The 16,383-nt window shown below is 33.8% G+C and overlaps 1 pseudogene; it reads right to left on the bottom strand.

The window, feature by feature from the left end:
* Positions 1-12,586: 12,586 nt before the first annotated feature.
* On the bottom strand, positions 12,587-13,515 carry LOC125282605 (olfactory receptor 6C2-like; annotated as a pseudogene).
* Positions 13,516-16,383: the final 2,868 nt, after the last annotated feature.

Genomic DNA, 16,383 nt, shown 5'->3' with positions numbered 1-16,383 from the left:
CACTGACTTCTGACTTCTCTCCAACCTGCATGTGAGATTCAGATAAACGTTCTCATAGATTATAGATTATTTTAACTGTTCTAAAGTATAAGGTACTCAAGTTTTTATATTTCATTATGTTTATTCATAAACATATATTATTTATATATTTACATTTTATGTCTATCCCGTGCATAGGATTTTCCCATGTGACTAAGTAGATTACTGAGGGAGTGTCCTTTTAGGGGTAACAAAAATTCTTCCCTGTTCAGAAACTAAGTCACAAAATTTCACCCTCAATTTCAAGTCTTTTCTTGACACTTTGGGCCTTTTTAGAAAAACAGTGCTAGCATAACTTGGGCTCACTATATAGACACTACAGCAAAACTAGAGTTGTTTAGGGACACCTGAGTGGCTCAGTGGGTTGGGCATCTGTCTTCAGCTCAGGTCATGATCCCAGGACCCTGGGATCCAGTGGAGTCCTGCATGGGGCTCCTTGCTCAGCAGGGAGCCTACTTCTCCCTCTGCCTGTCTCTCCCCCTGCTTGTGCGCTCTCTCTGACAAATAAATAAATAAAATCTTTAAAAACAAAACAGAACTGGAGGTCTTTGTTCCAAAAGAAGATTTTTGTTCTTTGGTGTGTTTTTAGGTTAAGTGAGCTTAATTCTTATAAACAACTTCACACCCTGCTGATTCCCCCACCTCCTGCTACACAGCCTAGCTACTTATTTTTCTGAATATTTGCATTACCAGCTGCATTTGTGTTACCTTTCCTGCGGATACAAGTGATGACTGCCTTCTCTTCCCTTTCTCATCTTCCAGTCAGTGAATTATTTTGTTTTCACCTGTAGGGACTCAAATATGTCTAATATACAATCTAGATCTTAAACCTTGCAGTTTTCTGATGTTTTCCCCTTTGTGACATTTTCTCCTTGCATGCCGAGTTTATTTGTTTTATGAGCAAATTCACTGTATTGTTTAACTTACTGTGTTTTCTTCTGAGTTTGGGGCAGAATTGTTTGTGGCAGAATTGCTTGGGACTATTTGCCTCATTCACAGTGTTTCTAATATATAGAAAAATCACTAACTGAGGATCAAGGTTTACTCAAAAGTTAAAATCCTCTTAGGAAATTTAGTTTCTCATTCAATAACTATCAAATATTTCTATCAAATAGAGATGCAAAAGGAATATTTATATACTTGCAGCCCACCCACCTTCCTTTCATCTTTTCTCTGAATCTCTGAGATAATGTGTATTACTGTGAAATCTTACTCAGCCCTCAAATGTTGAGCATAATTCAATTTTCAAAATATAGCTGTTTTTTCTAAGATACTACAACTTACTTTGTGATGGAAGTTAATAAGATTGACACTAAAGTGTAACTAACTGATTTTGTTTATTCTGTCTTTCTAATGAGTCTTCAGAATGAGCACAGGACTCTCATGAGATGCTGTCATTTCAGTTATTATGGTGTTCTTCTCGGGGTTAGGAAGACGAATACAAAGGTATGCTTATATACTTTTATATAGATGAAGACAGTTTATTTTCAATTTGAGGTTGAATATCTATCCAAAGTTACCCTAAATACTTCTCACATCGAGTTAGATACAGATTTGTTTGCATACCTTATGCATACAAACCTCCAGGCAATGACATTTATCTACAGAAGGGAAATTCATTCTAAAAAAATGACATCTCAGAAATATATCTTAGATACATTAAAAATATAAAAATTATCACTAATATCCATTTTCTTTCCTAGAGGAAAATATAACCTAGATCCTACAAAGGGAATTACAGTCAAAGAAACACACTTTCTTATACTTACTCTTCTGTTAGTAAATCAGAGCTTCTGTTGATTGTTTGACCATAGCCAATATTAAGACCACAATGTTGAAAGTGATATTTTTATAAAGGTATCTATGTCTTCATATTCACTGACATGTCTGGGAATGCATAGAACTCCCTCTGCTTACTATCTCCAACAACTTGGACAGACTTGGAAATGGGCTTAGCGCTGTTAGAAGCCTCCAGATATTTTCTTACTATCTCCATCATTGAAAAGAAAAGAAATTACTCTAAGGGCTGAGGAACTCTTTCCACTGGTGGAGGGAATGGATTTTAAATCATAAAGGCGGAGAGAAATGCGTTTACCATGTCAAATGTGACTTTTCTTTTTAATGTGCAGAAAATGTCAAAATAGAAAAAAAGTGGTCTTTGGGGACCTACAGTCAAGAGTCATTAATTTTCTGAGTAATGAAGTTTGGCACAAACACAAGTAACACCGGCTTCAGAGGGGACTGTGCCTTTGGAGATAGGAGGCTGTTACAGCATCATTTGACACAGGTCAGGAGGGCAACTGTGTCATTTAAGTTACATAGTTAATTTGTTTTAAACTTTCACACCCACTAAGGCATTTGGAAGATTGTGATCCTTTACTTACGAATGAAATCCTTTATTATATAGATGTTTTATTGTCATTGGCTAATTTTAATCAGAGAAGCAAAAGGAATAGTTTGTGTAATTATGTAAGGCTACTGCTTGCATTATGGATCTTATCCTTTCAGATTTTTTTCTCTAAATTTATCAACTGTATTATAGGTATTATTTATGAATGCATAAAGATTTTCAGTCATATAATTAGATGCAAAATATATGCTTTATGGTTGCACAGCAACACAGATATACTTAATGCCACTAATTTTACACTTCAAAATGGTCAAAATGGTAAATTTTATGTTATGTATATTTTACCACAATAAAAACATAGGCTTTTATATATTTAATCATTTATTAATTTATCCCATGATATATATTTGATTTTTCCAGTCATTCACTATTAATAATGTTGGCTGTATGAATATTTTGGCAATTTTAAACCAATGCCTGAATTAAATGTACAGTGTTCTTTCAAAAGCATTTTCATGCAAATATTTTTGTGTGTGTGAGAATGATTGGTGGAAGTGAAATTTCTAGATAAAAATACTATTCTGCTTTTAGAAAATTTGTATAATAAGAGCCATAAGAAAATTTTATATCAAACGTGTGCCACCATAATTAGGTTTTAGTGTACATTATTTTTATTTTTATGCTTATTTGTATCTTATTCTTTTAAATATGTTAAGTATGAATTTTAAGATTTTAATGAGTCTTTAAAAGTGTCATTGCTGATTTTTGGCATAAAGTTCATGGTTTTATAGAGTCAAATTTATCTTTTTTTTTGCTTTTTAATTTTTAACAGCACTATGGAGATATAATTGACATTAAATAAACTGTACACATTTAAAGTGTACAATTTTATAAGTTTTGACATATTGTATATTTCCAAGAAAATAACAGAATAATCACAATAATAAATATATCAATCATTCCTCAAGTTTCCTTGTGCCCCTTGTTAAATCCTTCCTTCTTGGTCCCTGCCTCTCTTCCCCCCACTGCTGCTATTTACAGCCAACCATCTTTCATCTGGCTTATTTTATTCAGCATGAGTTTTGAGATTCATTCACATTATTATGTGTATCTGTAACTCATTCCTTTTATTTTTGAGAAAAATTCCATTTGTGGATATATCACGATTTGCTTACTATTCACCCGGATAAAGATATTTTGTCATTTCAGTTTTAAGGCGCTTACAAATAAAGCTGCTATGAACCTTCATGCACAAATCTCTTTAATGACATATCCTTTCATTTCATTGATGATTGGATAAACACCTAGGAGTGGAATGGCAGGGCATATGGAAGGTATCTATGGTACTTTTAAAGAAACCAGGGTTCCAAAGCAGTCACGTGATTTTATAGTCCCGCCAGTGGTGTAGGAGTATTACATTTCATTTCTCTTTTCTTTTGTTTTCTTTCTTTTTTTTTCTTTCTTTCTTCTTTTTCTTCTTTTTTTTTTTTTACAAGACTTTATTTATTTATTGGAGAGAGAGAGAGACAGAGTCACGAGAGAGAGCTAGAGCAGGGAGGAGACAGAGAAGCAGGCTCTCCACTAACAGGGAGCCAGATGGGGGCCTCGATTGCAGGACTCTGGGATCCTGACCTGAGCCAAAGGCGGACGCTTAACTAACTGAGCCACCCGGGTGCCCCTTATGGCCCACATCTTCGGTATGATCAATTTTTATACTTTTAGACATTCTAGTAGGTGTTGTGGTATTTCACTGTGATTTTAATTTTTGTACACCTAATAGCCAATGACGTTGAATAACTTTTGGTGCATTTAGTTGCCATCTGTATATCTTCTTTGGTAAAGTATCTGTTTAAATCATTCACTTATTTTTAAATTGGGTTGTGACTTTTCTTATTATTGAGTTTTGAGAGTTTTTATTCAGTCTGGATACAAGTCCTTTATCAGATATATGATTCACAAATATTTTTTCCCCAGTTTGTTGCTTGTCCTATTCTCTTAATATCTTTTTAAGAGCAGAATTCAGAATCCTTCATTATGATAGATAACATTTCATCATTTTTTAAAATGTGTCATGCTTTTATTATTGTATCTAAAAAATCTTTGCCTAACCCAACAATAATATCCTACTGTGTTTTTTTCCTAGAAGTATTATAGTTTGTTTTACATTTGTCTGTGATTCATTTTGAGTAAATTTTTGTCAATCGGTCTGTAAATAGTACAAGATACATATCAAAGTTCCTTAAAAAACAGGGCTATTCAATTCTTTCAGTGCCATTTATTGAAAAGACTGATCTTTTTTTAATGAATTATTTCTGCATCTCTATAAAAAATCAATTGACTATAAATGTAAGGTTTTACTCCTGGAGTGTCATTTCTTTTCCACTGACCTATTTCTCTGTCTTTACACCAATATCACCCTGTCTCGCTTTATAATAAGTGTTAAATTAAGGTAGATCCTTTAAGTTTGTTCTTTTCATAGTTGAATTCATTATTAAAGGCCTTTTGAATTTCCATTTGAATTGTATAATTGCCTGTCAATTTCTAGAAGAAATTCTGCTTGGATTTTAAGATTGAATTAAATCTGTGAATTAATTTGGAAATAATTTAACTCTTAACAAGATTTAGTTTTTGATTCATGAAAGTAACACATATCTCCACTCAGTTGGCTCTTTTTAAGCTTCCTTCAACAAATTCTTAGTTTTCAGTAGTCAGATCTTTTACATGTTTTGTCAGGTTTAGACCTAAGTATTTCAAAATTTTGATACTATTTTCTTAGTGTTCAATTTCTGATTGTTGCTGGTATATAAAAATATGTTTGAATTTTGTATGTGGATTTTTTTCAAGCAGAATTTATAAATTCACTTATTAGTTCTAACAGCTTTTGTTTTCGTAGACTCCGTAGGATTTTCCACACAGAAGATCAAGTTGCAGGGAAATAAAGGCAGTTATTTTCTTCCTATCAAATCTAGACTTTTTTCATTTTTGGACTTACTGCATTAACTGTAACCTTCAGTATCATTTTGAGTAGAAATGGTTAACAATGGGCATCCTTGTCTTGCTCTTGATCTCAGAAGGGAAACATTCAGTATTTCATTATTAAATGTGATGTTAGTTGAGTGTTCTGTAGATACCTGTTATCAAGTTGAGGAACTTTCTTTTCTGGTTTGCTGAGAATTTTTAAAATTAGAAATGGATACTGGCCTTTTTAAAAATGCTTCTGAATTGATTGAGATGATCATACATATGTATACATTTAATATTTTAGTCTCATTATATGGTTGATTTTACTGCTTGATTTTCAGATGTTAAATCAATCTTACATTTCTAGGATAAAATCCTCTGGGAGTATACATAGATATATCTATCTTATCTATATATCCATAGATGGATTCTAATGGCTAATGTTTTATTTTTCCATTTGTATGGAAAATATTAGTTTATAAGTTTCTTTACTTGTGTTCTGAACAAAAGATTCACGACAGCTGTGTTTCGGTTTTGAAAAGGAGAGAAAACTTTATTATTTTTATAGAAACCTAATAGAAACAAAGGAGAAAAGGAATCTACCCACAGAGGAAGCAATAGTAGGCAATAAATGAGAATAAGGCAAAGTTACATCAAGTCAGGTACTTACAGCACCCAACCTCATTAGCTGGGGAAGCCTGGTGGAAACAGCCAGGCTGGAGTCTGGATTGGGAGGCCTGGGTGGAGCATCCTGCCCTCAGGGGAGACTCCCAACTGACCATCCCCGTGAGGGCCATATTTATAGGGCAACAAGCAGGGTTTCAAATTAAACATTTGTTCGCCTACATGCAGTTTGGAGCAAGCTGCATTTCCATGTTATATGTTTCTATGTTTTTAAGGATCCTGGGCTATGAGTGTCTGCCTCCCCTCCTGGCTTCCCTTTTGGGGGCCAGCCCAGGCGGTAGCAGGAGGGGATGTGAGACAAGATTTGTAGCTCTTGGTGTCCAGAACAGAAGGGCCAGTTCTGACTTGGAGGCCAGATAACATATGTTAAACAACCAGGCTCCCAAGGTGATTCACACAGCATGAGTCTCACAAACCACATGCCTTAGTCTGCCTGTGTGTGCTGCCCCGGTGGTCAGTTATGCAGGACAACCACAGAAACATCTATCCATGCAGAACAACTTGTGATATATTTGTCTGATTTTGTCAGGTTATCGTTGACCTCATAAAATAAGTTTGGAAATGTCCTCTCCTTATTAGTTTTCTGGAATCATTTGTGTAGAATTGGTATTATTTCTTACTTACATTTTTGGTACCATTCACCAGAGAAGCCATATGGCTTGGATTTTATATGTGGGAATGTTTTAGACCACGTTTTATTTTAATGTTTTTTTTTATTATATTATGTTAGTCACCATACAGTACATCCCTGGCTTCTGATGTAAAGTTCGATGATTCATTAGTTGCGTATACCACCCAGTGCACCATGCAATTTTAAATGTTGTGAAACGTAGATACCTATTAATCTCTTTTTTTTTCTTCTTGAAGTGAATTTTGTTTTTATCTGTGATTTGAAAGTTAATTCTAGCAAGCCTGGCGTTGGCCCGAGCTATTTTTGCTAATTTCCAGCATAGCACTGACCCCAAGGAAAAGCATGAAATATACCGATCAATAATGTTTCTTTGTAACCATGGGTCTGAGGATTTTCAGGACAGTTTGTACCAGCTTGTTAACGTTGTTTATTGATAATAGTGATATTGATCATTGGCACTGGATCTAGGTGAGACCACTATAGGGATCTCCTTTTGAGCTATTTATGTAACAGGAATATTCCTACATAGTAAAATATCAAGACTTAGAGAGTCAGCTATGACTCTATTTGGGCTTTTTGGGATGAGGTGTTTTCTGCACAGATCAGTGGTTTCTGACCTGAGAGAGGAAGTATGTCCAGCAATGTTTCTTACAGAGGGAGGACAATAAGAGGTGTGAGTCTTGCCTCTTTAGATCCCTTAACATAAGCCAGGCTTTGTCGTGAGGCGTATCTTTATTTTAATGGTGTTCATATAGTGTATTATTTTCTTGTAATAAACTGTAGCTGTAAATATTGTCACCTTGGGCCCTTGTGAATCATCTCTAACAATCAAACAGTATTTACGTGCCACCATTGTGCACCAGTGCAGCACGATCGAAGGAGTTTGTTCATGTTATCTAAGTTGTCAACTACGGTTATGCACTTTAAATTATATTCCTGTGTTATCCTTTTAATAGCTATAAAATCTATAGTTATATCACCTCTCTCACACCTTATATTTGTAATTTGTGGCTTTCCCTTTCTTTCTTGATTTTCTCTAAGAACCCAGTTTTATTTATCGTTTTCTTCTTCTATTCCAATTGATTCCTACAATGATTTTTATAATTTCTTTTTTTTAAAAATTTGCTTTGTATTTGATTGACTCCTCCCCCCTTTCCCCCCAATTTTAGGGGAAAATTGAGAACATTTATTAGAGATTTTTCTTCTATATTTATAAAGGGACTTTAATGCTATAAATTTTCATCCAGTTACGGCTTTAGTTGTGTCCAACCTACGTTGACAGGTGCTTTAATTCTCATTCATTTCAAAATACTTTAAATATCTCTTTTCATTTCTTCATTGACCGATGTTCCATCTAGATTTGCATTCGTTTCCATATTTTTGGAGATTTTTCTCATGTCTGTTGTTACTTTAATTCTATTGTAGTCAGAGTTCATACTCCATAAGTATGATTTGAATTATTTTATGGCCCAGAATATGGTTTGTTTTATTATGTGTATTTCATGTATTTTTCCATATATTTATGTATACATGTATCTTATACACATCTATCTATCATCTATCTATCATCTATCTATCATCTATTTATCTTTCTATCATCTGTCATTATCTATCATCTATCTATATGCATAAATATAGACACATATTGAAGGGTTTGGCCAAGATTTGTATTATAAAAATTTGATTTATGAAACACATTTTCAACCTTTCCAAAAAAAGAAAAACCACCAAAACAATTCATAGGAATTCCCCAGATCAAATGGTGTAACTCTAATGCATTATTGTTTAATAACTGCATTACATTCCATTAATTGATAGATTTTCATTTTGCTTTAATTTTTTTTGCCACCAGAAATGCTGCATTCCATACTCTGCCTTTCTTTTCATACTATGCTTTTAATACTGTATATTCTTTAAGAATGGTGCTTTAATTTCTGAATGTCAGATTTGCAGATGGAATTTCTATGTCAAGGTGTGCTTATACTTGATTGCTTGTTGAAAACCTTTAGCAATTAGAATTTCCACATTTGCTATAGGAAGTAGCCTTGTCCCCTGATCCCAGTCAGCAACAGATGAATTAGTTCTTTTCAAAATTGACAGTTTGATTAGTGTAAATTTTTACTTCAATTCAGATATTTTGGCCTTAGACTGTTAGTGCCGTTGACAACCATAATTTCTTCACTAAATGAGATTTAATATTTTCTAAATTGTCTATTTCTATTTTTTGCTTATTTCTATTTAGATTTTTTTCATTTATATTGTTAACTTATAAGAGGTCTTTGTTTGTCTTAGAAGTCATCCTTTTGTCTGTCAGTGTTACACATTTCATTTTACCATTATTTGACTTACAAATTTTTTCAGTGGTATCTTCCCCCCCCCCCAGTGATATCTTTTGCCAATCAAAATGGTGAAAACACATGTAATCAAATAGGCTTCTTTTCTTTTGTCACCTTCTGCCTTTAAATTCTGAAGAAAGAAAATTTCTGCTCCCTTTATATTATCATGGTCATGTATATTTTTAATAACATTTTACTTATTTATTTTTTATATTTAGAATTTTAAAACATTTAGAATGTAAACTATTTGTTGTATGAATACAAGTAAAACTTTTCCATTTGAGTTTTTGTGTGTGAGACTGAAGGAATTATTAAATAAACCATGATTTTTCTACTGAACTGAAATTTTCCGACTTCTATAGAACAAGCAAAACAAACCATTCTATAAAAATAAAGACTATTTATTGTCTGTCCTTTTATAATCTTATCTGTTCTACTGACCATTTTATCTTCTCTTGTTCCAATACCGTATTAATTTGATTTCATTGATATATATGTTTTGATATTATATAAAGCAAGTTTCTGTTCACTAATATTTATTTTTCATTTATCTGTTCTGCATTCATGAGATTTTATTCTTCCATATTAACTTAGAGACTATTTGTGTAATTAGAAAAATGTAAAAATCTGATTCTAATTGGAGTTGTGTTAAAATTATGTATTAAGAGTGAGCAAATTGATATTTTATGATATAATACATTGTATTCATAGTGGAACTTACTCCTGGGTAGTCATACTGATAGCTTCATTAGTAGGGGCTCATTTCTTCTATAAGTGTTGTCAATTGACTTTGGTTGCTTCTATCCTTTATCCAAGTTACTAAATATTCTTACTTGTCTATTAGCTTCTTATTAGATTTTTTGTGTTCTAGGTACATAATAATGTTGTCAGAAAGAAAATACCATATTTCATTGACTCTATTTAAGTGCATGTCATTATTTTATGTACTTTTATTTTACTTTTGTTTTATGTATTTTTATTAAAAATGTGGTTGAAATATGGACATCTTTATTAAAATGTCTTTCATTGTAAGGCACATCCACATTTCAAAGATGTAAATACTTGAAAAGATGGCTTTCATAATTTTTTTAAAGATTTTGCTTATTTATTTGAGAGAGTGAGCAAGAGTGAACACACGCAGGGGCAGAGGGAGAAGTAGACTCCCCTGCTGAGCAGGGAGCCTGACACAGGGCTGGTCGTGACCTGAGCCGAAGGCAGATGCTTAACTCACTGAACTACCCAGGTGCCTTGGCTTTCATAATTTCTAACTACAATAGTTTCATAACTTCATGCTGATAATCATCTCAACTATTTTATTATTTATCTTATGGCATTTTCAAGATGGCAGTGAAATGTTGGATATCAGTGATGAAAGTGAGCATTTTTATGTGTTTCTTGATTTTAACTGACTACTGTGTTTTACTGCTTAATATAATTGTTTCAATTGTATTTCTTTAGATATTTTTATTTTAGTAGTTCATCATATTCTCATTTTCCTTTAAGTTTTTTAGAAACAATTACTGATTTTTTTCCAGTGATATTTTATCTATTAGTCAAATCCATATAGAATGTTCTTTCTTCAATTTGTTGTTACAACAAAATCAGGCTGTATTTCATATATGTATTTCTATATCTGTATACATTTATCTATCACCTGTCATCTGTTTATCTATTTATTTACCTGTCATCCACCTATGTGTTATCATCATCGTCTATCATCTATCTGTCTCTCTATATGTATCATCTACACCCTTGTATAATTGGAATAAATCTTGATTGATCAAAGTATAATTTTTGACTCTTTTGTTGGATTCTATTTGAAATAGTCTAACTGTATTCATCAGTAAATTATTAAATATTGATTAAAACAAAACTTAAACAATAGTATGCCTTAATGTTTTAATCAGATTTTTGTCAAATATTAAGATGTTTCATAAAATTCATTATTGTTTATATAATTGAAATCTTAATTAGATGATCATCTCTTGCTTTACCATGGTTGGTTGTAATTTGGTCCTCTTGCCTCTTTAATGGTAAATCTTATTTGGCTTCCCAGATGTTATATGGAGATCAATCTAATTAAGTTTTCCACATCTTGAATTAATTTTCAAAATTTTGTTTTGCTAAATCTTGTTCGTAGCTCTAGATCTTCACATTTTGTTGTTGTGGTGGAATCGTGATAGCACATCCATAAAGTCATTCTAATTTGTACTGCATTAGTATTCATATCTTCCTTCTGATTTGTAACCTTACATGTTTTGCTCTTTGTTTTGTATTAACTGATGCTTCTGGGAAATTTATCAGTTTCCTTGAAATTTTTTTAAAAAGTCAACTTTTAGGTTTATTTATCTTTTGAAATTTATTTAATTTTCTTTTCTTAGTAAAATCATGTCCTACATACAATTAATTTTATAATTTTAAAATGTTATGATGAGCAAATAAAGTGTTGCTTTATTTTGTGTTCTGTTTACTTCTGAAAATAATGAATAATTCTTTGATTACTTCTGTGTATAGCTTTTCATGAGTTGTTATGAAGTGTATCTATTTCAATGAAGATGTATTTCTTAAATTCCAAAGAGTTATCACTGGATTCACTGTTTAATTCTTTACATATGGTATTAGTAGATTATTTTTTTATAGCATTTGAAATGTAAATGATCTCTTTTAGTTAGAGAAACATAACAGTCCCCAACTCCTTATCCATAGTTCATATAAGGAAGAGACAGAGAAATTTCCTAGAGAAAATTGTTGTGTTTTCATGAAAGTGGGCACTTTTCCTCTAAATCACACTTTTTAACATCTTGACTTTATGCTATCTTGTCTGTTTCGTGTGTTTTCACCACTTAAACCCTGACACTTCACCTCCCTTCTTCATATGGATATTTAATCCAAGCCCCTGTAACCCAGAGGATACTGCCCTTCTCCGTCCTCCTTTCTGGGCTTTCCTGGGAATCCACAGTCACACGTGGGGTTATTTATCTTCATTCCTGATTATTCTGTAGTCTGATATGTTGTGATTGCCCACATTTTAACCTTTACTCTTAGCTATATATTCAAAAGAATATTTGTGAGATTTTATCTCGTATGTTTTTTAAATATATTTTCCTATAGTATTAAAAATGCTGCTATCTTCTGTCTCAGTTGATCCTTGCATTATTATATCAAGCCCTCATGCATTTTAGTCACTATTTTATCATAAAATTTCCATCTCACTTGAATTTTTGTAGTATTTTATGCATGGTTGAGTGCAGTAATCAGCATACCATTGTACCAGTTTTATGGAAGACTAAAGAAGAGTTTTATCATAGCATAAGATTTAGTTATATGGCATTATATTTATCTACAAATGAGTTTATGAGATGTACACTTTCATTTTCTTTACTGAGACGTCTTCCACAAGAAGTTGAGTAGGAACCATGGAAAGAAATAAGTTGATTAAGGTGCAATGTAAGTAAATTGAAAGAGGAGCTGAGAAATATAACTGAAATTTAGACTGTTAAAAGATAAAGAAAATTATAAGCATCATTAGACATGTTTAGCAACCATTCACCTTTTATTTAACTTCATTTATTGACTGCTATTATTTTACTTCTTTAAGAATGCTACAGTTCTTTTGATTGAGTCACTGAAGGCTTTTTTTACTTGCTTATTTCTCAGTGTATAAACAAATGGATTTAATGTAGGTGAAATGGAAGAAAAGAGCAGTGAAACCACTTTGTAGTGGTCACTTCTTCCTTTGCTGTCGGATTCATATAGATGAACATGCATGTGCCGTAGGTGATGGAAACCACAATCATGTGGGAAGAACAGGTGGAAAAGGCCTTTTTTCTTTTCTGGACAAAGGAAATCCTAAAATTGTTTTGATAATGTAAGTATAAGATAGACCTACACACATAAGGGTCAGAATGAGGGTCAGCACAGCACAGATGAAAACAGTTTTTCCATGAGCCATGTGTCTGAACATGAGATCTTCAGGAGGGGAGAAGCATCACAGAGAAAGTGATCAATAAAATTCAAGTCACAAAATTTCAGATTTAGCCCCAGACTAAGTGGGGAGATTATGACCAACAACCCAGCCAACCAACAGCAAAAAATATGACTCCTGCAGACGCTGCTGCTCATGATGGTTACATAATGCAAGGGTTTGCAGATGGCCACGTAGCGGTCATAGGACATGGCGGCCATCAGAAAAAACTCCGATACTCCACAGAGGTCCGTAAAAAACACTTGGATGACACAAGCATTATAGGTAGTGGCTCTGTCACCTGTTGCTATGCTATACAAGTACCTGGGAATACAGGCAGTTGTGAATGAGATCTCCAAGAAGGAGAAATTTTGTAAAAAGAGGTACATGGGTGTTTTAAGGTGGGGATCCACAAAAGTGAGTGTGATGCTGGTCAGATTTCCAGTTACACTCAGCATGTAGGTGAGAAATAGATAAAAATCAGAACTTGCAGCTCAGGGTCATCTGTCAGGCCCAGCAGAATGAATGCTGTTATTGTACCGTTTCTCATCACTGATGTCTTCTGTCCAATCTACACACTTGATAATTCAGAGAGATTATTTTGTATAGATTCTATTGACTGTACAAAATCTTTGGAAAAAATGTACAATATCTAATTTAATCAGCCCTATCATCACTATATTTCCATATTATATTATATTAACTTATTACTTTATATATATTTTTGTTTGTTCCAAGTTTTTGTTAAATTCCAGTTAGTTAACAGAGAGTGTAATATTAGTTTCAGAAGTAGGATTTAGTGACTCATCACTTACATATAACACCTGGTGCTCATAACAGCAAGTGCCTTCTTTAATACCCATCACCCATTTAGCTTATCCCCCTAACCACATCCCTCCAGCAACCCTCAGTTTGTTCTCTACAGCTAGGAGTCTGTTTCTTGGTTTACCTTTCTCTCTCTTTTTTTTTTCTTTCCACTATGTTCATCTGTTTTGTTTCTTAAATTTCACATATGAGGGAAATCCCATGATATTTGTCTTTCTCTGACTGACTTATTTTGCTTAGCATGATACACTCTGGCTCCATCCACATCATTGCAAATGGCAAGATTCTGTTCTTTTCTGATGGCTCAGTAATATTCCATTGTATGTATATACCACATCTTCTTTATCCAGTCATCAGTTGGTGGACATTTGGGCTCTTTCCATGATTTGGCTATTGTTGATAATGCTGGTATAAACATTGGGGTGCACATGCCCCTTCAAATCAGTATTTTGTATCCTTTGGGTAGACACCTAGTAGTGCAATTGCTGGATCATAAGGTAGTTCTTTTTTTTTTTTTAAAGATTTTATTTATTTATTTGACAGAGATAGAGACAGCCAGCGAGAGAGGGAACACAAGCAGGGGGAGTGGGAGAGGAAGAAGCAGGCTCACAGCGGAGGAGCCCGATGTGGGGCTCGATCCTACAATGCCGGGATCACGCCCTGAGCCGAAGGCAGACGCTTAACCGCTGTGCCACCCAGGCGCCCCAAGGTAGTTCTATTTTTAACTTTTTGAGGAATCTCCATACTGTTTTCCAGAGTGGCGGCACCAGTTTGCATATATTTTCAATCACGGTATGGATGTGATTAAATTATCTTCTGATATGGTGTGATTTCATGTGTATGAAAATGTAATTTGGCTCCCCCAAAATCTTAACTGTTCAGAACAAAGTAAAAAAAAAAAAAACCCACATCATTAAAATTATGCTTTTGTTTAACAGTTTGGTCCCTGTCCAAGCGATAATATATGATATATAATTTGAAACCTTTCTAGAGTCTTGACCAGAATGTGGGGCCTCTGCTTTGGTTTTATAAGATTTTTTCTTTGTCTTTGTATGTTTATTTTTGGATAAATGCATTCTCTGTCATGAACAATGCTAAATCTTACATATAAGACTATATATAAATTCCTCCCCTTCTCTTCCTTCCATATTTCTCTATCATTCTTGTTTACTTTCTACATTTCTCCATAAATATGCAAGGTATTATGGAGAACACAGTATTTTAAACTGAATTTTCTTGTATTTATGTTTATGAAATGCTTTGTTAAATTAACTGAAAAGTTATATGCGTGATTTTTTTATGTTATCTTTTTGTCTGTTTTGATTCCTTGGACCTATTCATTCCTCTTAACTTCTTTTCTTTTTTTAATAATTTTTTATTATATTATGTTAGTCACCATACAGTACATCCCCGGTTTCCGATGGAAGGCTCGATGATTCATTAGTTGTGTATAACAGCAATACGTGCCCTCCTTACTACCCATCACCAGTCTATCCCATTCTCCCACACCCCTCCCCTCTGAGGACCTCAGTTTGTTTCTCATAGTCCATAGTGTCTCATGTTTCATTCCCCCTTCTGATTACCCCCTCTTTCTTTATCCCTTTCTTCCCACCCCCCTCCCCTCTGAGGACATCAGTTTGTTTCTCATAGTCCATAGTGTCTCATGTTTCATTCCCCCTTCTGATTACCCCCTTTCTTTATCCCTTTCTTCCCCTACTGATCATCCTAGTTCTTATGTTCCATAGATGAGAGAAATCATTTGATAGTTGTCTTTCTCTGCTTGACTTATTTCACTTGGCATTATCTCCTCCAGTGCCGTCCATGTTGCAGCAAATGTTGAGAATTCATTCTTTCTGATAGCTGAGTAATATTCCATTGTATATATGGACCACAGCTTCTTAATCCAGTCATCTGTTGAAGGGTATCTCGGCTCCTTCCACGATTTAGCTATTGTGGACATTGCTGCTTTGAACATTGGGGTGCATATGGCCCTTCTCTTCACTACGTCTGTATCTTTGGGGTAAACACCCAGTAGTGCAATGGCTGGATCATAGGGTAGCTCAATTTTTAACTTTTTAAGGGACCTCCTCACTGTTTTCCAGAGTGGCTGTACCAACTTGCATTCCCACCAACAATGTAGGAGGGATCCCCTTTCTCCACATCCTCTCCAGCAATTGTTGTTTCTTGCCTTGTCTATTTTTGCCATTCTAACTGGCGTAAGGTGGTATCTCAGTGTGGTTTTGATTTGAATTTCCTTGATGGCTAATGATTTTGAACATTTTTTCATGTGTCTATTAACAATTTGTATGTCTTCATTGGAAAAGTGTCTGTTCATATCTTCTGCTCATTTTTTGATTTGTTTATTTGTTTCTTGTGTATTGAGTTTGAGAAGTTCTTTGTAGATCTTGGATACCAGTCCTTTATCTGTAGTGTCATTTGCAAATATATTCTCCCATTCCATGGGCTGCCTCTTAGTTTTTCTGACTGTTTCCTTGGCTGTGCAGAAGCTTTTTATCTTGATAAAATCCCACAAGTTCATTTTATCTTTTGTATCTCTTGCCTTTGGGGATGTGTCATGAAAAAGTTTGCTTTG

This window comes from Ursus arctos, unplaced genomic scaffold, assembly GCF_023065955.2.
Source record: "Ursus arctos isolate Adak ecotype North America unplaced genomic scaffold, UrsArc2.0 scaffold_21, whole genome shotgun sequence".
Lineage (NCBI taxonomy): Eukaryota > Metazoa > Chordata > Mammalia > Carnivora > Ursidae > Ursus > Ursus arctos.
This window is presented reverse-complemented; position numbering and strand designations above follow the sequence as displayed.